Genomic DNA, 24,869 nt, shown 5'->3' with positions numbered 1-24,869 from the left:
CTAAAAAAAAGGGTCAACTTAGTAATTCATTTGGAAATCTATCTTATAAGAAGTTGCCCTAGACTTCTCAGTGGACAAATTGGATTCTTAAAATATACTTTTTTCCCATTAAATAAATTTCAGATGAAGAATAGCAACATAAATGTGATCAACACACTTTAATATGAAGAGGTAAGAAAGTATTTGCATTCAGAATCACGTAAAGTCTGTAAATGTCTTCCTAGTCACAGAAGTATAAAATATGTTCACTGATTTTTAATCTGAAACACCCACTTAGGAGAAAGATTTCAAAATAAAATTGTACAACTTCACTTTGAAAGTTTAGGGCTGAAGGTGTTAGAAACAATTTAATGGAGAATTTCCCAAACCTCAAGATTCTAGGGCACAAAATAATATAGAAATCAAAGTATCTCTTACCACTAATAATCTGTCATTCCTTTGCCTACAGAATTTCTAAAATAAGTTTATCAAGTTTTTCAGTTTATTTATCAGGGAGCTAAACAATTAACTGCATGCACATCCATGTTTTTCTTTTTGCTCAGAATTTAGCCACATACTAATATCCATAACTGTGCTTCCCAAATCTAGTAAAGAATAAACAACATGCTATAATTTTATGTTTAAAACTCTTCCACCATTATTCTTTCAGAACATTCACAATACATGGTTTAAAACTCAAGCTTCTTACATGGACCTAAAGCAATTCATTCTGGAAGCAACATATCAAATCAGGTAGTATTTTTAAATATTAAATGTTTTTAAATTCAGTAGTTCACTTTTAAAGCAGTCAAGCTGCTGTTAGATAAAAAGGAATCAAAAAACTTAAAATGGGCAAACCATAATTACTCATTAGATACTGAATTTTAAAGTTTCTAGTACTAAAAAATCTTTGAGAACATTGCAAGGTTGATCAGTGTGTATTTAGTTACAGTTATCACTCACTGATAGGAGAAAGAAGTTCTGGTGCGCTATTATACAGTAGTGTAACTACAAAAGAAGGAAAGTACTGTATATTTTAGAAAGACAAAGACAGACTCCGAATGTTTTCACCATGAAGGAATGATGTCTGAGAAGATATAAATGTTTGACCTGATTTAAACATTATGAAATGTTCCCCTGGGCTGGGGATTTAGCTCAGGGCTGGGGATTTAGCTCAGCGGCGTAAGCGCCTGCCTTACAAGCAGGCAGTCGTGAGTTCGATCCCTGGTACCGATAAAAAGGAAAAAGACAAAAAAAAAAAAAAAAAAAGAAATGTTCCCCTATATTTAAACATCACATAGTACCCCACAGGTACTAAAGGTTTTTGGTTTTATGAATCAGTTAAAAATAAATTCACTCTAAATTAAAAAAAGAACACTCCACAGTGAAATATTAACTGAATCAAATTAACTTTTAAAAGACAACAAGGAATAGATTTTTAAAAACTACTACAAACCTAATTTTATTCCACTGTTAAGACAGTTAAATACACTAAAGCATCACGAGATTTCTCCATAGAAAAACTAAAACCCATTTAAGTCCTTTTAAGGTCAGGATTTCCAATATCTTTTAGGACACACACAAAAAGATGCTTTTTTCAGGTATGACAATAATACAAATGATCCACCACCAGTTACCTATAAACCTTAAACTTGTTTCCAAGAAATAATAAATTCGTGCAAACATATTCAGATTCTCCTGCTCACTAACTCTAAGCCTATTTGTGAAAAGTTTATTTGTAAAAGGACTCTTCAAGCATTCAGTATATTGTTACCAGCTTCATCTAGATTGAAGCTCACTGGCCTAATCTGGGAGAACTGATAGGCTTGGATCATTATAAAACTACACTTGACTTTTCTGCCTATAATATACTTCAAAATAAGATATAACTCTTAGCATTAAAACTTCTATTGTATATCTAAATTTTCTGGTATCATTCTCTCTCTGGAGCAATGACAGGGGGCCATCAAATTCTTCTAAAGCCTGCAGTATTTCAAGGGCACAGAAAGGAACAATAAGTATTATAAATCATACTTCCTATTAAGTGAAAATGAAAATACAGTTTTTAAAATATCATAGTTAACATATTTATAGGCATAAAATTCTAATTTTAAAGAGTTGAAGGACATTACCAAGGAATCTATACATATATCAAGGTCCTAAGGTTTATGCTAATGTATGCAAAACACCAAGACATTAAAAAGTGGTTCAAAAATACATCTTTTCTCTAAGTCACTTTTTTATGACACAAACAGAATGTTAAAAAAATTCACACTGAACTTTATAGCAAAATTTATTTGTATAGTATATTTACATGTATATCTATAGAATATATATAAAATAAAGCAGAAATATACCATTTTAAATTCAGCTTTGCTCCTGTTCAGATTCATCTAATTAAAACCTATGATAAACTTTATGGACTCATAATATTTCCTACTGAATGACTGAAACCAAGAGGGTATGCCTCTAGGCCACAAGGCAACAATGATAAGCAGCAGGTTAGCCACTAATTTCTCAACCAGGGTAGATTGTGAAAGTGTGATGTTCTGATATCCAAGAAACTGTTCAGGAGAGAATAGGATAAATCAAGTTTAATAACTCTGCTCCTAATTGTTCCCCCAATGCTCAACTCTAATTACTTGGAGAACTCTCCTGACTGTCACCTGATATTAAGTTGTTGGAGGCTGAGCCTGGAACAGCGAGATAATCAATAAACATTTAGTGGGGAGAAGAATGAAGATCCTGTTAAGCAGTGGGAACCTGCAGCACCCAAAGCCCTTCTGCTCATGAGAAAACCTATGGGACAGCCATAGTGATTGCAAAGCAATAATCCAAAGCACTGTTTTTAGGCCTTGAGGCCTTTAGGCAACAGTACATTTGAGGAAAAAAGGTTAACACGGTCACCCTAATTACAGCCCACTTTCACATACTTCATATATAAGCGAAGACAAGCCAATTAGGTAGAAAGGAAGATAAGGGAAGTTTTATTTGTATACTAATTAAACCCCTGATGAAATTAAAGGAAAAACATACAGCTCTGTAATTGTGTCTGAGAAAGGTCACTACAGGTTCAGTTATCAGAACAGCACAGCCTTGAGATATTTCACATAATCCACAATACAGCCTTCATTTTGTACTCAGGTCTTAATATTTACCAAAAAAAAAAAAAATCAAAGAATTTATCTTTGAACAGTGTTGTGAACAATTCTAGCTGTTAGAAAGTTAATGCTAAATATGATAAAAAGAGTCTTCAAAAGCTAGAAAAATCCTACTTACATAAGAATGGATGCATCAATATCACTTATTAAAGACTCTAGTTCTCATTTTAAGTTCAAAATCTTTTAAAGAAAAACTTTTAAATGTATTACAATGTATTAATATAATATCTTTATCATATTGCTTTCTAAAAAATACTATTGTTTGCTCATACACATCTCTCATAGTCCAAGAGAAGAAACCTAAACTTATATCTGAAATACTTAGGTGTGTTATTTTTCCTAAAGTAGTCATAATAAGTAAATATATTAGCAAAAAAGGTTGCAAAGCAAACTATGGACACAAAGAAAACAGTACATACTAGGAAAGCTTAGGAATGAAATACATGGCAAATATGAATATTAAAATACTCCAAACATGTGTTACATGTCTTTTTCTTATATATAGCTTCTGAAGTTTCTATAATAATCATGCATTACTATTGAATAAGAACTCAAACTATTTGATGTTATAATTTTATACTTCTAAAGCATTATCTAGGCTTATAAATTGTACATATAAATTGAAATTCTATTGGTTTGTATCTATGGAAACATTTTGTGAAAGGGAAATGTTTCTTAAAATAATAGCTTTATTGGGATATAATTCTCATACAATTCAGAGGGTTTTGCAGAGCTATGCAACCATGTTCAGTAGAGATCTTCTTTGAAGTAAAGTTTAAAAAGGAGCAAAAAAACACAAAAATACCTTTTCAAAACGACATGGCTTCTTAAATATAGTATATGCTACTATTTTAGCAAACTCTAATTTGAAACTATAGCATACACAAGGTTTATAATTTTGTTTGATAATAGTTTTAAAAATTAAAAATTCATAACATGAATTCCATGAATCAGAATATTTGATTAATAAATGTGGTATAACACAAAAGATAAAGCTATCTGAAAGGATATGCACAACTCTCCAATTAATATTTCTGGATGTCAAGGGAATCACTCAAGATAGTTCTTTCTCACAAGGGTACTGTCTAGCAGTGCTTTAGACCATTAGGCCTCTAGGAAGACTGAGCCCCAGGGAATATTGCTTTTATAGATTTTCTTTTGTCTAATGGGAAATATCTATGGATCCACATTCCTACAGACTAAAAGCTAATGGCTTATTCAATTTAGTATAAAAAGTTAGTCATATAAAATCAAAGGCAAGACAACAACCCAAGTCTTATAAAGAACTAAGTCACATTTCCTAAATCAAGAAAAAGTATCTACAACTTTGGGAAAATTAATTTATAACTGTCTGTATCATTTGAATAAATATGCCTAGATTTCAATGAGCTGGACAAAGCATCTCAGGCCACTAAAATTAACCCCAATAAGGGAAATAATTCAACTAAAAAATATTAATAAGAATTAACTGACTTTAGGGTGGATAAACTATGAAAGTTGACACAGAGACTATAAAATTAAAATAATACATCTACCAAATTTACAGTAGGGTTGGGTAAAAAATTAGGAATAAAACTAAAAACTATTTTAAAATAAAGCTCAAGAATCTGTGAGATAAACAATTAGATAAGTTTATAATACATATACAACAGAAATAATGTTGGTATATGGTACAATTAATATATAAGTACATTTCAATACTGACAGACTATTTTTATATGGAAAATTACATGAAATATTAAGAACATTTAAATTAGCTTCCTTAGGGTGCTTTTTTATCTTTCATTGTGACAGGCGGGTGACATATTTAAGAATTAAAGCTGAAGATCAGATAACTTATCCACTCCACGTTGAATAAGTGGCAATGCTAGTTAAAATTTTATGTGTCTAATAAAACAACAGATGTGAATGCATCCTATAACCATAGACGGCTACTTAAATTTAAAAGATATAATTAATGCAATTATACTCCTAGAATAGTATCACTACATAATCTTTAAATAAATCCACACCTATTTAGGGCAACTTATTTTCTGTGCTGTTTCTGCTGTATAATTCATACATATATAAAATTTTTACATATAAATTACATAAAATTGTTAATTTTAGGTTTATCACACTTTCATGAAATAAAAACAAATGTTAAAAATACTTTTATAAAAAGGCCATTGGTAGATGATTAACTAAAAATTAGAGAAAATAAATAATGAAAATTCACCCTTAAAATTTCAAAGCATGCTATAAGATTTTGTTGTAAAACTTCTCATGATTATTGGTACCATATGCTCATTTATTCCTTTGAAATTTTCCTTCTAAATCTCATCATGCAAAAGGAAAAAGTTATCCTACCCAGTAAACTAACTGAAAGTGATCAGTTGTAAAGTATAATGAAAAGAAATTTCATTAAAGAGTTGAAAATACATTGGGTGCTGTTTTGGGCATTGTAAATAAAGTGTAAAACACTTTGTGTTGAACTAAAAGTGTCAGGTAATAAGGAGGTAAAATTGGGAGAAAAATGGTTAAGACACATTTTAAATGCCAAAAAAAAAAAAAAAAATAGAATCATGAAAGCTCTCTTGACTGGAAAATATCCTCAGAAAAGTACAAATGGACAAGAGGTAGCTAAATTTACTGTGACACATGACATGCATCCAGTAATGTGGCAGTAATGTTTTCTCTGAATATAAATGTTTAAACTATGTTTAGCTGCACTTCAGACCTCCTAAGACAGAATCTAGCTGCTTATGACAACTACATGACAATGTGATAACAAAATAAACTTTTACATGACTTCTGAGTTCTCTCAACAAAGGAGTAAGAAATGCAAAGTGAAAGAATACATGTAAGTTCGTCTGTTAGACTTTATCACTGCAGGCCACTACTCAGTGGATCCCAAGACTTTACGTAATTTGCAATGCTAGCTAAATAGAGGTCCAAAGAGTTAAATTTCTTGACAATATTTTAAACAACTCAACTACAAATTAAATTGTAGAAAAGTGGCATTTAAAACATAAATCCAATTTTAAAGTTATCTGAGAATTACCTAAAACAACTAAGAATGTAAAACAATGAAAAAGTCATGAAAGTCTTCGTATAGTTGGGTTCTCAACATTAAAAAGATATTACTGTTGAAACAGTCTGTCAATCTCAAGAATTTTTTAATATAATCAAATAATAGGATAAGTAAGGCTATTAATAAAATACTCTCACATTTTTATATACTACAAAATTTCAACTATTATTTAATTGAATATGCTTTCATTAACTAAATCAAACACCAGCTGAGTAAAAGTAGACTATGAGAATCTGAATGCAAAATTTAGAATTAGCAAAATGAATTTGAGATATTTTGGACCAGTGACGGTGAAACTATGGCATGCATGCCACAGGGTTCTACTTGTTATCATTGAAAAAGTTTTGCCATCACTGTTTCAGACTTAATGTAAAGTTTGAAGTTTTTCTTTACAACTATGCATTGGATGGGTTTCTGTGCATTAAGTACTTTACCACTGATTTCTTTAGCTGTTGAGGTATAATCACAGGGGCAGGAGAAATTCTAAACAGCAAATATTTACCAGCTCTCATGATGACAACTTCATCTTGATGTTAAAGTGTTAGCTTCATCCTTGTATGATGTTCACAATTATATCTGCCATATTGTAAGAGTTCAATAAAAGTTTGGCATTATAACTGTTATCATTGGCTTTTTTCTCAAAATCACGATTATCATCGTCATCACATCATCAGTATCCAAGCATTTTACAATTTGCTCATTTGACTTTCTAACTCAGTGAGGTACACAGCATTATCATTCCTATTTCATACATGAGAAAACTAAGACTCAGAGAAGTAACTCATTCCAACTCATATAAATAACAAGTAGATCTTTGCAAAATATGATCCCAAATCTCCTAAACCTAACCACTTCTTATTTAATCTGCAGCACAAATGTATTAGTGACCTTCTCCCCAAAGTTTCCAAAAACTCCACTAACTAGTAAATTATCATGGAAATACAACACTGATATTTCACTTACCAAATTCTGTAAAGTCAGTAAAATATTTCAATCTATTTCAATGGCTGCTTTCTATTTATATTTAAATGAAATCCAACAAAGTAAACTTTCCATATCAAAAAACTGAAGAAAACACAGCCTAAGATGTTTTGTGTTAGGGGAGAGTTGTCATCAATTATTAAATGTAACAATAAGATAAAAAATTTGTAAAGTACACTGTATAGCACTTGCTGTGATTTGATTAAGTGACCCCCAAAAGCCTACATGTTAAAGACTTGTTTGCCAGCCTGTAGTACTACCAAAAAATAGTACAACATTTCAGAAGCAAAATTCAATGGAAAACAGTAGAGGCAGGGCTCTGAAAGGGTATTGCGACCTTCACCTCTTCCTCTTATTCTGCTTCTCAGCAACCATGAGGCCAATAGGCCTCCTTCACCACAAGATTTCAACTGTGATGTAAACAATGCCACCATGGGCCCAAAGCCATATGGCCAAGCAACCATGGACTGACTTTGAAAACACAAGCTAAAGTAAATCTTTTAAATTGATTACCTCAGGCATCTTGTTACAGTCATGAAAAACTGACTTCCATTGTAGCACATAATTATATAAGTAATTCAAGACACACTAGGGGTGCTTTTTTAACCCTTTCAAAATGTAATGAATTCTATGCCTCTTGACAAGTTAACAACAGGACTGAATTTAACCACTTAACAGTTTACCCAGAGTGTCACTTGAGTAGCTTGTTTGTTACATACTGATTTTCCCAACCAAAGCTGAGGTAGGTGTCATTTCAGTCAATTCATTCTTTTATTGAATAGATTTGATAAAATTGCTGTTTTACATTTCTTGTTATATTAGCTTATAAAAATTAACAAAAAATAAGCAATTTTTGCCATCCTGTATTTAAGTAAATGAACTGGTAAGTGGTTAAAAGTTAATTGTGTAGCATGATCTCAGCTTTTAAAATATTTGTAACAGGAACTTTCTACTATTACAACAATATATCAAAATATCCATATAATACAGCATTTATTGCTATCTCTCTCTGTAAAGCAGATTTCATTAGCTATGTAAAAAGACATCTACCTATCTTCTTATATTAATTCAAAATTCCACCCTTAAATAACAGATGCCACAAATACTATTTGACAATGTTATAGTAATAAAAATAACAGAATACCAAATTTGCCAATTGAAGACAAAAAATTTTAAAACGTAGAATCACATTTGACTAAAAAAAACTCTTCCACTATTTTTATTCTGAAAGGGATCAAGAAGCAAAGATGCAGGCAGGAATGAAATGGAAAGAGAACCAACAATTCAAACACGGCAGTTCTGGTGCCGGTCCAGGTCATGAGCATTTACCTACAGAAAGCCTGAAAGCCTGTAACAGGAGGCACACAAAGGTATCAGCCACAAGATGATCTGCTATTTCCTGTGTTAGCTTGCATTTCCCACATAGCTCTGATCCTGCAAACACTTTAACAAGACAAAAAACATTTGAAAAACATTTTCATTCAACTTTGCCATTGAAAGCAAGGTTACTTCTTTATTTGATATCTAATCAAAGACATATGCCAATGTTAAAAAAAACTTGCATGTGTTGAATTTGTTTCCATTAAGTTAACTCTAATCCTCCTCTGTAAGGGACATTTTAAAAGAAAAAAAAGCAAATATGAAGAGTTTGTTCGTGCAGTACTAGGCTTTAGCCCAGGGCCTTGCATATGCTAGGCACACACTCTACTACTGAACTATATCTCCAGCACCCTAAAAGATTCTTAAGGATACTTTAAAAAAAAAAAAAATAAAAGATACTTTTGACCATACAATATTTGTACTTTATATGCTAATCTTAAAATCTAACTTCAACATTAGATATGACTCCATTGGATTTTATTCAAGAAAGGTAGATAGACAGACATCTACCAAAGGCATAAAGAATAACGGTCAACACTTTCTGAGTACCTATTTTATGGTAGACATTAATACAATTATTATTCATAACTCCTCCATAAGGTAAGTACTATTATTCTGATTTTTTAAATGAGGAAACTAAGGCAGAGAGCAAGTAACTTGCCCCACATTACACACAGAGTTCAAAAACAGATAGTTTAACATATAAATAAATACATAAATAATAAACTCCTCTTGGAAATAACTTCTAAGTTGAGAAAATGAAGATCGGTTTAAAAATCAGTTGGTATTCAAGCAAAGTGATCAGTGTTGCAAGGAGCATCCTCAGCAAAATAAACTGGCATAGTCAGTGAAACACAAGAAGTAGGGTGCTATTGAGAATGACAGGCAGAAGGATCAGAATTTACATATAGAGCCAGCTAGACCAGGACACTAAACTTTTAAATCTTGTAAATGTTTTGCTTTCAGCACTTTGTGGAGCTGCATGAGAAAGGAATGAAGAGGGACTTGAAGGATGTTAGGGGCCATGAGCCGCTCCCCAAAGATGGCGCCCGCTTCCTGCTTCCTGGTTCTTGTTGGCCCGTGTTGCCGCGTAATTAACCCGCCAAGAGTGATCATCTGCCTAGCAACAGTCAGTTGTGACCAATTGCTATCCGAGTTCCTGCTATGCTGTGATTGGCTGCTTCTCGCCATATAAACTCATATATCTCCTCCCAGAGGGAGAGGAAGAAGAAGGCTTGAGGGCGGCGGACCTTGTTAGGTCCGGCTGAGCTGTACGCAATAAAACTTTGAGAACCGACCCCATTATCGTCTCGCCTCTATCACTCACGGCTCCGGTCAACTGGTGGCCCGTACGGGGACCCTGCATATCCTCTGGCCAAGGTGTGCAGCAAACACGAGTGACGGCGAGACCTCGGTCCAACGACATCCGAAGACCGGCAGAGCCTCCTCTCGACGCCCCAGGTCGGTTACAAACGATACAGCTGAGGTTTCCTAGGACAGGTGAGTACTGGGTCACCTGGGTTGGGTGGACGCACCTAACACACTCCCGAGCGCCACATTCGCTGGCGCTGCTCTCTTCCCTTTTACGTTTCTTTGCTTTACTTTCGCTTCACTGATATGGGCAACGCTGCACGCAAACCTCTCGCTGACTCTTTGGAAGTTCTGCTTCACTCTCGGGGAATTTATGAATCGGGTCACCCTTGCCCGGTTTCTGGATCTCGTTAACGAACAAGCCCCCTGGTTCTGGCCCACAGGCTCCCTGACCCTCCCTTCATGGGAAAAATTGGGCGGAGATCTCCGGGATGCTCGTGAAAGGGGCCCATTAGATCCGATGGTTATACCCTTATGGGAAATGATCAGGGCATGCCTGACTGATGAAGATGTTCCTGGGCTCCATTCAGCCCGACAAGTTTTTGATAAAGCCCGCTCCAAATGCTCTGAAGAGCCCAGAGTTACGGCCGACTTTGGGCCTCAAGAGGGCCCTAGAGATACCGACTTAGAGTCTGATAGTTCTGAGAAAGAAGTGGTTTTCGACAAATGTGACCCACCGGCTCAGACAGGGGAGAATCTAAGGGCCCAGGAAGACAAAAAGGGGAAATGGACACCTCCCTGCCCAGGATACTCCGACTTGCGGAGAGAACTCAGGTCCTTCCGGCCTTGTACAACCTTGCAGCCTGCGGTTGCCCCCTTCCGGGCACCGCACTCTGTTGCACCACCTTGGCCGGAGGAGGAGTTACTCCCCGGGCTGCCACCTCCACCCGTGGCCGCTAGAGGGCATCCACAACCCTCAGTGCCGCCCTGGCCGGAAGGGGAGTTACTTCCTGGGTTACCTCCCATGTCTACATGGGGGGGGGGGGGGACACGTTCCTTCCATCAGAGGGTGTGGTCGCAGCTCCCCTTCGAGTGTTCTGGCCTCCATGCCTTTCCGGTACAAATAGGAGACAGAGGGGGAGGAGGGTACTACAAACCCCTGGAGATCAAACAGCTGAAAGCCATTAAAGATGCAGTCTCGGCCTATGGGCCTAGTGCACCCTTTTCCATGGCCCTCCATTGATCTTCAATACTGGCTATTGTGACAGTCAGGTGTTCGGGGGAGCCCGACTGTTTACTAGACACCAAATTTGCAACCCACTAAAGGCTTGTCTTGATCTTAGACCGTTTCTTACACTTAATGGTTCGCTCTCTAACACCTCCACCTCTAGCTCAGAAACTAATTCCTCCATGTCTCTTCACAACTATGTTTGTCTAGACCCCCCCCCCTTTTTCTGTTTCTTGTGTCTTTTGAGGTCAGGACACGCGGTTTTACAGGCTTAGACCACTAACCAAATTGCCCTAACCATGGATACCATCAACAACCTCGCCAACCAGACCGCCGCTACGTTGAGACGTCAGCAGTCCCTCATTAAACTAAATTCACAGGCAATTCAACAGATCCAAAGAGAGATCGAGCGGGCCAGCTCTGCGATCAACAATGGATCCTGCGTCACGTTTGTGTGACTCCGGCTCGTGCTAATATCACAGCCCAAACAAAACAGGTTTCTGACTGGTTAAAACAGACTTATTTAAACTCACACCCATCACTTTTGATCTGTCAGTTCTAAAAGATGCATGGGATTATGTAACTTCCTGGTTTTCCTGGCCCAATCTCACCACCTGGGCCATATTGCTGTGTTGGTTCTGGTGGGCCTGGTGGTCATTAAGTGCTTATTTGACCGTTTGCTTCAGACACAGCAACAGGTTAGGCTTACAGCACTGGATGCTATACAGATGACTGAGCCAGGTCTAACAAGAGGACAGGTAGCGGCCTATCTGCTGCGCATTACAAAACACCAGATATAGTTTGGCCAGATATTTCCGAGGGTCCTCAATATCCTTTATGCCCTGGGAGATCAGAAAAGGGATGATGTGGCGATGGGATGCGAGACCAAGGGTACTACAGTGTCATCCGCCCAGGCAAGGCCATTGGGGATGACAAAAATATATGTCTATATACATCCAGGTTCCGTTCCGATGTATGCCTGGCCCTGCGAAAAAGGAACAACTCATTTCAGCATGGTCCTGGCGCAAGGATATGCATATAACAAAATGATGCACAGCAGGGTATAGTCCTCTACATTCTCCCTTGCCTTACTGCCCTGTTTGGCCAGCACCCCAACAATGGGCCCGCCTGACTCCCCTCCCGATGCTCGGTCAAGAGTAAAAGAGGACCCTCGTGATTTATCTTTCAAATTAATAAAAAAGGGGGAGATGTTAGGGGCCATGAGCCGCTCCCCAAAGATGGCGCCCGCTTCCTGCTTCCTGGTTCTTGTTGGCCCGTGTTGCCGCGTAATTAACCCGCCAAGAGTGATCATCTGCCTAGCAACAGTTGGTTGTGACCAACTGCTATCCGAGTTCCTGCTATGCTGTGATTGGCTGCTTCTCGCCATATAAACTCATATATCTCCTCCCAGAGGGAGAGGAAGAAGAAGGCTTGAGGGCGGCGGACCTTGTTAGGTCCGGCTGAGCTGTACGCAATAAAACTTTGAGAACTGACCCCATTATCGTCTCGCCTCTATCACTCACGGCTCCGGTCAGAAGGACATATTTGAATTAGTGGACTACCAAATTCCATTCTACTTTTAACCAGAATTTGCTCTAATGTTGCCCAATAGCTTTTGTGTAAGAGTTTATTCCATAGCTAAATATGCCAACTCTTGCCACAGGAAGCCAGTGGAAGCTGCTGAAGGATTCCAGGCTATGAAAGAGCCTTCTCCAATCTGTCTCAGGGATCATGTATACACACTGTAACTGCCAATTAGAGTAAATACAAGAGATCATCCTAACATACTACAATAGTTCATCTAAATCTTGAAGAAATGTTAACAATGTTTAATATGATTTCACCATTGAGTAAAAAGATTCAAAGATACAGTAAATTAAAATGGATTTTTAAAATAACTAGCTTGTAACAGAATTTTCCTAAACACTCTAAAGAACATTGTACCAAAATTCACTTATATATTACACAGTATATATTAATATTGACTTTCTATAAATTTAATATCGTATGCTTTATATTTACACTAATTACTGTAGAAAATACTACAAGTTATTTGAATTATATGACTGAGAACCATAAGCCCTGAGTCATAGCAAAAGTACATGATGAAAAAATGTATTATCTTAGGGATACCAAAATGCAGATCAACAAATGAGCTTACTGCAAACATTAACCCTCATTGAAATCTCTTCAAAAACTGTGCTTAGGAAAACTTCTGTATTTTTCCAGGGAATAAAAGCTGGAAGAAAACACACACACACACACACACACACACACACACGTGTGGAAAAGTAACATTTGTTATAGAATTACTTCAAAATGTGCATGTAATTGTATTCAAATACTCACTAAATAGTAACATCTGAGTCACAAAGAGTTTAGCAGAAAATTAGTATTCTTTTAATATCTTTCTTTAATCAACCCATTCACCTGAAGAAAAAGTTTTTATCCTCCTAAATGAGTGAGATCACCATCTAGTGGTGACTCCTTGAAATGTCACGACTACAGCTTCTGGAGCCTAAAAAGTGTTGAAGGTTAATTAACCTTGAGTGCATATTCTAGAACAGTGGTGACAAATCTAAGGCATGTATGCTGCAGTGGCCCCGCAGTGCCCTCTCTGTTGGCCTGAGAGCCAAGTCACCCCAGTCAAGGTTTGACATTACAGTATGGATGCAACAGCAAAGATCACATTGATTGTGCAAAAGCACGCCAAATCAATAAAAATCTGTTTATTTCACTGAAAGCTCTGTTGTTTTTTTCTTTTAAGACAAAAGATGTTAATGTATAAGTTGTTTGTTTTTTAAGTAAAACCTCAGTATTCAGGCTTAACTGCAGAGTAAGCACTTTGTAAAGAGTGCTCTTTGTGCTGCAGTTTGGGCACTTGATTTCTAAAAGGTTTGCTATAAATTTTCCAGAATATTCAGATTTACTTAAACCCCACAACACACTGAGTGAGATTCCTTTCAATACTAAGAAAGATGTTAAAGCAAGAGCAAAAAATGTCATCTAGACATACAGCTTCCTGAGAGGTGAAGTTAAGCCAAATTTGATCAATGTGGCTAACTAGAAAAGATTCATTTTTCTGTATGTTACAAAGGAAAATTAATTATTTCAGTAGCTTGTATTACTAGTCAAACTATTTGTTCACCTTCCTGAGAGGGAAGTGTACTTTTTTGTCTCACTGACCTCAATCAATTTAATCTGATGGTACCTCATTCGGAAAGATTATGTACCCCTTGTCTTGTCAAAATCGGGAGTCCCCAAGTTACTTGTTTTGCCTCATGAAATGTGGCTAAAAGTAAAATGTCAATTCCTAGCAGACATGCGACCTGCATTAGGCTCATATAGAGACTTTTACCATAAAGTTAACAGTGTCTCAATGTCCTGTCAGCCTAGGCAGTGGTGGCAAACCTATGGCTTGAGTGACACAATGGCTGTTTGCAACACTGAAAGCCCTACAAGGTTCACCATCACTAGAGTATGGAACACATAAAGCAGAAGCATAGCTGACCCATGAGGAATGTGTGTGACTGGTAGGAACTTGTTGTAAGGCCACTGGAATGTATAGTCACTTGTTACTGTAACATAACACAAAGTATCTTGACTCATAGTTTCATATTTGGCAATTTCACCTGCAATTTCACCTGGAATCAATGAAAATCAACCAAAACATTACAAAAATCAGTTTCTATCTTGTTTTAATATTGAATCATCAGGAGAAGAAATGAGTTTTAATTAAATATTAAAAATCAGAACAAGTCATTTAAGACTTATATCAGTATAAAGATATGATAAAGGTAAATTACTACCTTATAGAAAAATACTGACTTTGCACATTGCAAACTAAAATAAATTTATCTATTAAATTGTAATTGTGTGTGTGTGTGTGTGTGTGTGTGTGTGTGTGTTTGTGTGTGTTGCTGGGGACAGAACCTCGGACCTTATGAATGCAAGGCAAGAGCTCTACCACTGAGCCACATATCTAGCTCCAATTATAATTCATAAAAAATATGCTTTTCCAAATGTTTTCCTAATTTACATTTACCATATACATATTTTAGTGTTTTTTACTCTAGATGATATAAAAAGGAAAAAACATATAAATGAAATTATTGATTCTTTTCCTCTGCCTTCTTAAAAACAAATTGTATTAAAACAGGTCATAATATGTTTCTAAATTTGAAAAGGGTGATTAACACTATAACGTACAGCATGACAATTTATTTTTAAATTACATATCTCATATATATATCATTATATAAAGATAGAGATACATTTTAAAACATGGTATATATACAAAAATAGCCACAGAAACATACATTCTCATTAGAATTTTTAAATAGTAACACAATATATATAAACTTTATGGGCTGGGAATTAAGCTCAGCAGCATAAGCACCTACCTTGCAAGCATGAGGTCATGAGTTTGATCCCCAACTTTACGCAACTAAAACATACAATTGATATAATTTTCACAAACTTAACTTTAATCACAAATTTTACTTTTTAAAATTCAGAGTACCATAATAATAAATAAAATTGATTTTTAAAAATGTGCTATACTAAATCAAAGTATGAACTTACTCATATAACCTTTTGTTTAATATTTTAGTTAAAAGGAAAAAGAGGGGAAAAAAGCAGAACAAAATAAAACAGTGTAAGGGTACAAGTAATTCAGAACTACAGAAAAGCAAAAAAACAAAAAACAGTAAGCTATCACCAGTTAATAGATTACTTCCTATTATCTTAGAAACGGTGTTTCAGGTCAGGATCAAAGCACATAAAGTGAACATTCAAACAGTGAGACTGCAATATAATCTTTATAAAACTGTGAATATTTTACTCATATAACCTTTTATAAAACTGTGAATATATTCAGACACATATAATATACAACTACATTTAACCACTATCATTCATCTGATGCTGTAGGGGGAAAGCTTTCAATTATCCATTTCCTTTCCAGTAAGTAAGCAGAGAAAGACCTAGGTATTTCCTAAGCTAACTGTCACGACATACTACATAATAAGCTAATGTAAAAGTTATTGTCAAAATTACCTGTTTTTAAGACTTTTAGCACGAAACACAGCATTGAAACAGCACAAAAATCCCTAAATCTATATTCTTCACCCAAATAAAATGATTTTTTTAGATTTTCTGAATTCTGAGTTGTAAGTCACAGGACACAGATGAGAAAACCAGCACTCTGATCTGCTTTTCACTGCTGAAATAAGTAAGGTAAAACCACTATGGATAGTTTCTCTTTGTTCTGCTATGGTGATTTTCCTTGTTGAACCCAATACTCATCCTCATAGTACACATGCTTCCCAGGTACATTTCAGCAAGTGGACAGGATTTTGCTCTGAAAAGACACTGAAATACTTTGCCCCTTGTAATTTCAACCACTCTAATTTCATCAAGGTTAATACTATTACATATATTTTTTCTGGAACTAAAACGGACAATAATACTTGCCAGCATTCTGTAAGTACAAAGCACTACAAAGTCATATTTCCCAGATAACTACTTAATTATAAAAATACCAAAATAAAATTCAAGTTTTTGAGTTTAGTAAGTACTGGTGTTTTCTGAAATATTAAATTAACCAGTAACGGGAAAGTACAATATTACTAAAATTCCAAATAAAACATGAACATGTTAATTAAATATTTATTTCAAAAAGAATAGTATTGTAGGAATTCTGGGCGAACATGGCAGATAGATAACAGCAGCTATGGAGGCTCTCTGAGATAGCCAGCTTAGATTCCAGGAATGGTGCGATGTAGAGAGTCCTAAGCAGGAGGAGATATACCCTGCTGACCCAGGAATGAACTAAGCTGAGAGAAACCAACTGGAAATACAATCCCGGTTCTACGACTAGAACAGCTAAAGTCTCAGTGCCAAAGCCTCTGTGCCTCTGGAAACCACAGCTTGAATTTCCTGCCACTGCTGCTACATCTGAATCGGCACAGCAGGGACAGAGACACGAAAGCTCTGAGAGAGGAATTGGTGAACCAAATTGAGAGCAGAGCTGGCAGGGAGCCCTGTATCGACCTGTGCTGAGTGAGAGGAACAGGGACCCTTCCAGAGACTAGGAGGCTCCAACAAAGGACATTATGGGACCGGGCAGACTAGCCGGAACAGGACGCTGCACTGACTTTAGTCACATATTCCCCTCTCAAGCGGGATTGGTGGGGAGTGCCAGACCGGGGTGACACCATGGACTAAGACCCAGTAGACTAGCCGAAACCAGGTTCCTGCGCCTGGCAGTGCACCCTAATGCAGTGAAGCCTTCATCAGGTTGACAGACCTGGAGGGATGGGCCCCCAGCATAGGCTACCCAGGTATGTGTCTCCCTAGTACACTGCAGTGGGCGGGAACACCTAGCCAGTGAGATTCAAACCAACTGTAACCGACAAAGAAAGAAACTGAGCCTCCTATATATGCATGTATGGAAGGAACAAAAAATATGGAAGAGGAGGCAACAAGAACGGGTCCTCGGTTCCCAATCCTGAGAACACTGATCCAAGAAAGGGAAACACAAAGGAGAATGAGGACAGAAAACTGCAATATCAGACATGGCACGAATAGACATGAAGCAATATCTCCAGAGCCTCATAGATAAGTTCAAAAGTGAAGTATTTATCCAAGTAAAGCAAGATATAAGTAGAATAGTTAAAGAAATGCTAAGCACCTCCCAAAAAAAACAGATGGTGGAATGGAAGAACAAAAAATAGAGGAGAATTGTTTGATAGAGAAAACATAGAATACATGAAGCAGATTCAAAGAGATTACCAGGAAACTAAAAACTCTATTGAAAGCTGGCATAACAGCTTGGAAGAAACTAAGGATAGATTATCTGAACTGGAGGGCAGATTTGTAATGTGGGAGCATGAAATGAAAAACTTCTTAAAAATAACAAGGATACAAGCAGTAACAATACAAAGGCTAGAAGATGATAAAGAGGATCTGTAACTTAAGAATTAAGAATGTAAAGGAAGAAGCAGGGATACAAACAAATGAACTGCAAAAGCTATTCACAGAAATAATCAAGGAGAACTTCCCTAATATGGGAAAACTTAAAGATACTCAGATGTATGAGGCATACAGGACCCCAGCCACCTATAACCCAAACAGAACTACACCCAGGCATATAATAATCAGAATTCCAGAAATCCAATATAAGAAGAGAATATTAAAAGCTGTCAGAGATGAGAAGCAGATCACTTACAAGGGAACACATCAGAATTACAGCAGACTTCTCAGCACAAACCATCAAATCACGAAGAGCGTGGGGCAAAATAATTCAAGCTTTGAAAGACAATAACCTCCAGCCAAGATTGATATATCCTGCACAACTGTCCCAAGAAATTAATGGATAAATAAGGTGCTTCCAGGATAAAAAGGAACTAGGAGAACTAGGGAACCACCAATTCAACTCTACAGAGAATACTGCAGGACATTGTAAAAGAGAAAAATACCAAGATTCCAGAAACAGTGGCACAGTGGCCAAAATGAATGGAGCAGAAAGTGAAATGAAGAAGACAAACTGACAACTAATGACAGAAAAAGAGCTCAACAGAAATGAAGCAGAGAAGGTTGGATGGTATGAACAGCTATTTTGGAGAAAATACGACATCATAATAACTAGTGCTGATTTAATATCATCTTGTTTTGAAGTCCCATCAAGCTTTTGTTGTTCTGCCTCCATTGGACTTAACATGTTGTATCTTACTGGGTTTTATTATATGTGATAATATAAACAAAAACTTTTATAGACAAGGAGATTATATAGAAACCATTGTTCATTTTCTGTTAATTGGTTCTAAATACCCTGTAATAATGTCAATCTCTCGGTTTTATATTCTCTTGATATGTTTGATGCTACAGTATACGAAGTTATACTCAAAGATTTTAAGGAAAGAGATACTATGGTAACTACTTTTATGCCAGGATATCTTGAGGTGAAACACTATTTTGCTTAAATGGTTATGTTCTGACCTGCGCTATTTTGTTGTTATGTCCTCTTTTATCTCAATCTCCTTTTTTTATTATTCATTTTTTTATTTTTATCTCCCTTTAATTAAGGGAAAAAGTAAATAAAAAATAGGATATATTATAGTAACTCACTTCGATTTCCTATTAACTTGATTTGAACCCCTGTATTGCTCTCACCATCTTGTTTTGACTGATTTTACTCTATTCTGTTTTGTTTGAGAGTATAGGCATTAACTGCAAAGATAGTAAGATTCTCTATGATGTCCATTCCGGTTTGACTATTATCTTCTTTTGAAGTCTTGTCCTATCTCCAATGTTTTGGTTTTATTGGTTTTGTTCCTTACCATTTTGTTTGATTTTATTATAACTGATGTTATAGGCAATTCTTTTTAAGATAGCAAGAGGCATTATGGTAACCATTGTTGATCACCTTGTATTCTGGTTTTACATTATGTACTATGTCCATCCTTTTGATTTGACTGACTCTATTATGTCACATTTGGTTTTATTCTTTTCAAAAAAAAAGTAGTAAGAACTGTGGGAATTGGGCTGGAGGTTTAGCTCAGCAACATAAGCGCCTGCCTTGAAAGCAGGTAGTTGTGAGTTCAATCCCCGGTACCGATAAAAAAGGAAAAAGACAAAAAAAAGAACTGTGGGAGTAATAAAAACCAAAATGGGTAATTGTCATTGTAAAAAAGAGAGGAAAAGAAAGTGCTTTAAAGGATATAACTGCATGTATATTTAAGCATATAATATAGATAACCATATTACTGAGTTTTGTTGGATGATTGAACAGAACTGCTTGCAGTCTCACTGTTTGAATGTCCACTTTATATGCTTTAATTTTGTAACTTGAACAACTATTTCTAAGATGACAATATGTAATCTATTAACTAGTGATTTCCTATTGTTTATTTTTTTGAAATTCTGTATAACTTGTACCCTCTTTCTTTTTTCTTTTTCTCCTTAAATAAAATAAAAAAGAATAGTATTGTGATTTAGAATACACAGCCCTATAGTGAATTTAACATTGCCATTTAATTATTCTAGACTTATGAACACATAATTACACCCAAATCTGAAGCACTGAAATTTATGCTCATTCCTTTTAAAATGTAACATTCTAAAAGTGGTTATTGTAATGAACTACATTTAAATATTTCTGGAAAAAAATCATCACTGAGTCTCAACAAGAAAACAATCCCTTTCAGACAATGAATATTAATTTTCATTAGCTGTTAAATTACAGCATTTTACATTTACAATTGGACCCACTGAAACAACAAATAAAAATATTTTCACAATTAACTAGAGAGAGACTTGTACTTAAACTACATAATTTAAGTCATTTTGTGTGCATTCAAAAGAAATAATTTTTCTAACAGGAAAATGTCACTATCATCTTCCTTAATCGATGCCTCTGAGTTCAGTTCCTTGCTCCACCAAGTATCTCTACCAGTCAGTTAAATTTCCCGTGCCTTGGTTTCCTTCATTTGCAAATTATGTATAATAATTAACTCAAAAAAATCTTAAATACTTGATGAGATGTTATTCCAAACTATTTAGCAGAGTTTTGAGAAAATAAATCCTAGTTATTTTTAGGTACTATAACCTCAGATACTTAAAGAATCTGCATGATTTCTGAGCCTTCACACTACAAATCCTGGGTTTACAAAGCACCTCCACCATAGTTAAAACTGCACAGCACCTGCATGGCAAATGCATGAGATGGTACATTAGATCCTCAATACCTACATAAATAAATAAATAAAATAGAACTACACATATATAACATATAAGCAATAAAATTATAGTATAGCCACATTATATACAGTAACTCAGTACACTATAAATTTAATCAAAGGAAATTCCTCCCTTAAAGCAACTAAAGACAAAAAGTAACTTCAGCCTTATAGAGTTTATGTGGCAAAATATAAATTCCTGTCACCTACAGAAATTCCAACTAGGTTTAATATAGTTGATAACTGTTTTTCATACTCAAGTGTATATTTTAGATGAAAATATAACTTCATCTAAAGATGACTAATCTATCAAGAGATCAAACACCAAGTATAGCTGAATAAGATTAAAGAGAAAAGGGATTTAACTTGTACATCATTTTAAAAAGATACACAAATTTAAATGCCCAATGTAGATTTATTTAGCTTTTCTGCATTACACAATCAACAGTTTAAAAAGTAAAACTATTTCTAGATCTAGATCTAAACTTTAATGAAAAGGAAAAGAACATCATGGGTAAAGTTCATTAGGATGAAAAGTTAAGCCACCTTAAGGAAAATTCCCTGTAAGTAGTTCTTTTTTTACAAAAAAGCAAGAAAAACAAATGGGAGACAAAGATGAGACAAAAAAGAAATCAAAGCCAAAATATCCAAATATCCTCTAACTATAAAGGATTTTAATACTAAAACAACAAAAAAAGAAACTCAGAAAAGTCATATGCATTGATATTAGCTACCAGGAAAAATATAATTCTCAACATTTTTTTAAATGTAAGTTTGTAAAACTATGGATCTTTCTGCATATTTCAAGGTAAAGTAGTTACTTTGTAATAGATTCAAGAACATAAGGAAGATGTCCCAAGAATCTGGATTTAATAAGAACCCCATTTCTGAAAAAAAATCAGGAGACAAGTTAGAACTCCAAACTAACTGCAGTAACTGGTAATGCAAGTACAATTTTTAACATGCAGTTTACTTATGCAAAATCTCTCTTTTTTTCCAGAACACAAGTCAATAAATTCTTCCTCTAAACTATAAATTCCAAGGTCATGGCCAAAGACAATTATTAGCATAATTACAATTTAGAAATAATACCATTAAGCCTTCAGTTTCAGGTTTTTTAAATTAACAAAAATAGAAGATTAAGAAGGTGTCACGTGTCTTCATTCTTAGATACGAAAAAAATTCCTACGTAGTATAATCTAATTTTTAGTTTTGTTTGACCTTCAAAGTTACTAGCATGTTTTAAAAAACATAGTTTCCAAGTACAGTTTTGTGATTTAAAAAATTAAGATATGAATTTAAGCAGAGAGCAAAACAATCAAAATTGATAAACTTCTAAAGCAAACTCATCCAGAATATAATGAATCATTTGCTTTTAAAGGAATTCCTCAACAGGATCTTTTATGTTCAATTTCTAAATATTTTACATTCTATACAGATTTTTAAGCAGTGTTTAAAATCTATCTCTACAGAGCTATATTTACAGTGAAAACACATTCTTGATTGCCCTACCATACTCAATGGTTTCACTTTTTATTCCCAATAATAAACACAGAATAAATATTTCAGGAAAAGAAAATATTTTTGCCTCCTGTTTGACATAAGAGTCAAAAATTTTACATATTGTTCCATATAAGAAAGAAAACTGCAATGAATATAAGTATCTTATTCTCAAGATCTAATCTTCCTTGGGGGGGGGCTTTATTAATAGGACAATTGGGAAAACTGGCCATATAGCTTTTTGGGGGTTTGATTCATTTTGCGTAAAGTCTTGCTTTTTAATGGACTGTCTTTTTTCACAGATGGTAATACAGAGCTTAGAAAATAAATTCTTACCTCTTTTTTGCTGCTGAAATAATATAAGAATTATAGTACAAATAAGGATGTTTATGAACCTTCTGCTGGTTATAATATATCTGACATGTTTAAAGTTAAAGTAAATGTCAATGGGTCATCTAGATCTGATGGGCCTTATTTATTATCACCAAAGAAACAAATAAAAAAGATACTTTCTTACTTACAAGTGAATTTAAACTACATATTCAATCAACACCTTAGTAATTTATGAGAAGGTAACAAACTGTCCAAACAGCTTTTGACAAGGATTTTTCTGACTACTACTGTACTGAGTGCTTGAGAATCAATAATGTACTAGAAATCCCAACAAGACTGCAGTAACATGAGCTTCTTAACCAAAGATAACAACAGATGCATTATTACCCTTAACAATCTCCACAGACTTCCCCAGTCTCATTCAGCAGCACACAACCTTTTTGGTATTTGATACCACCATTAAACAGAATTCTTTTAGCACATATAACATGAATTGTTTACACAGCAAATTTTGCAGCATACTTTCACCAAAAGAGAAAACATACAGTAAGCACACTGCTTAGCACTTTAAATTTTATGTGAACCTTAAAATTAGTAATAAATGTTCATGTCTTCCCAATTTATTCATGCCCAAATAGTGAAATCCTTCTTCACATTTCTCTTCCCATCTTTGTGCATTTTCAGAATCAAGACTATTAGGACTTAAATGGTTCTAATTTATTTAAACTTCACTTGACCACACCACAATCATTCTTCAGGTTATCATCTATCACTTTTTCCTACTGTCTTTGCTAATTCTTCCAGGTAAAAATCTATTATGTAAATTTTCACTTCACATCCACATATCAGATATAATAAACAAGTAGGAACTTCACACATCTAAATACAAATTCCTACTCTAATATTTATCAGTTGAAGGAATTAAATCGAAAGACTTAAATTCCAAACTGTTAATTTCCTAATCTGTAACAAGAAATTATGCTGCCTATCTCATAGGTTACTATGAAGACTGAGAGGCAGTAATATAGTTCAAATATTTGTCAGAGGGAGAAATACAGTAAACAATAAACAATGTCATCATTTGCCATGTGAAACCCAACTTTTTGTCCTAGCATTGTACTAACAGATAGGATTCCACACATCAGTTTCCAGTCTCTTCCTTATGCCAGGCAAGAAGAATTTAAAAGCTAACTTAGAAAGATAAAGAAACCTTGATGGTCATTTTTTCCAATCAACTAAGATAATTTCCTGACCTGTTCTCTATTTTTAGAAGAGAAATATTACAAAAAAAAGTTCTTTTAATATAAAACAACTCCTTGATAGCCTTTAGATTTTACAAGTAATATCCAGGCTTCTGTGGCACCTTATACCTCTTTCGTTCTATAATAAATTCTGTATCAAAGTACAGGAGATGAAAATGTACTAAAATCCTGCACTCAAAAGGAACCACACTCACATATCCTTCCCTCAATCACACAGCCTACTGCAAACAGACATTTACCATCTAAAGGATGTATAAAAGAAAAAAAACTATTCCATAAAACCAATCAAAACAAAACAAAAATCAGAGAGTTCTCAAAGAGCGAAAAAAAGCAACTAGCTATAAATGATGATGCCAAAGAGTTTAAAGACCTGGACATTCACTAGGGATCACTCAGCCTAAGATCAAGTCCATAGCCCATTCACTCTAAATGCAAAGGTCTCGTCTTGATACAAACTCCTAATTAGCTTTTAATTTTCTTGAATGTTATGTACATGTATCAACTCCACACAGTTAGTATAATTACCATGTACTGCAAACATGTACTAATAAAAACTGAAGTTTTTTTAAATTAAAAAAGTGAATGAGCAAATACCACTACATACATTTGATGAAGGTCTTTATTCCATTTACTAGGGCTATATAACAAATTACTGCAAAGTGAAGCAGTGTCAAAACTACTGTTTATTAGGGTCATGGACTCCATTCACCAGGAAATAGCAGGGCACAGCAGGGATTACTATTCTCTGTTTCCTTGTATCTGCAGCCTGTTATGAGAGTTGCAAAGTTGGAGAAACATTTAATGGAACCAGAAATATTGTTGTGGTCATTCTGGAAAGACAAAATCTTCCAAAGCTTCCAACACGAAACAAAAGGATCAGTAGAAACAAAAGATTTCAAAAAAAAAGAAGTTTGGGAAAAT

At 35.0% G+C, this 24,869-nt stretch overlaps 1 protein-coding gene across 11 annotated transcripts in view; it reads right to left on the bottom strand.

The window, feature by feature from the left end:
• Nucleotides 1-24,869, bottom strand: part of Ccdc171 (coiled-coil domain containing 171) — a 454,917-nt gene that overhangs the window by 148,798 nt on the left and 281,250 nt on the right. The window lies entirely within an intron of this gene.

This window comes from Cavia porcellus, unplaced genomic scaffold, assembly GCF_034190915.1.
Source record: "Cavia porcellus strain 051 isolate PalLab524CR breed Dunkin Hartley unplaced genomic scaffold, mCavPor4.1 scaffold_1, whole genome shotgun sequence".
NCBI lineage: Eukaryota > Metazoa > Chordata > Mammalia > Rodentia > Caviidae > Cavia > Cavia porcellus.
This window is presented reverse-complemented; position numbering and strand designations above follow the sequence as displayed.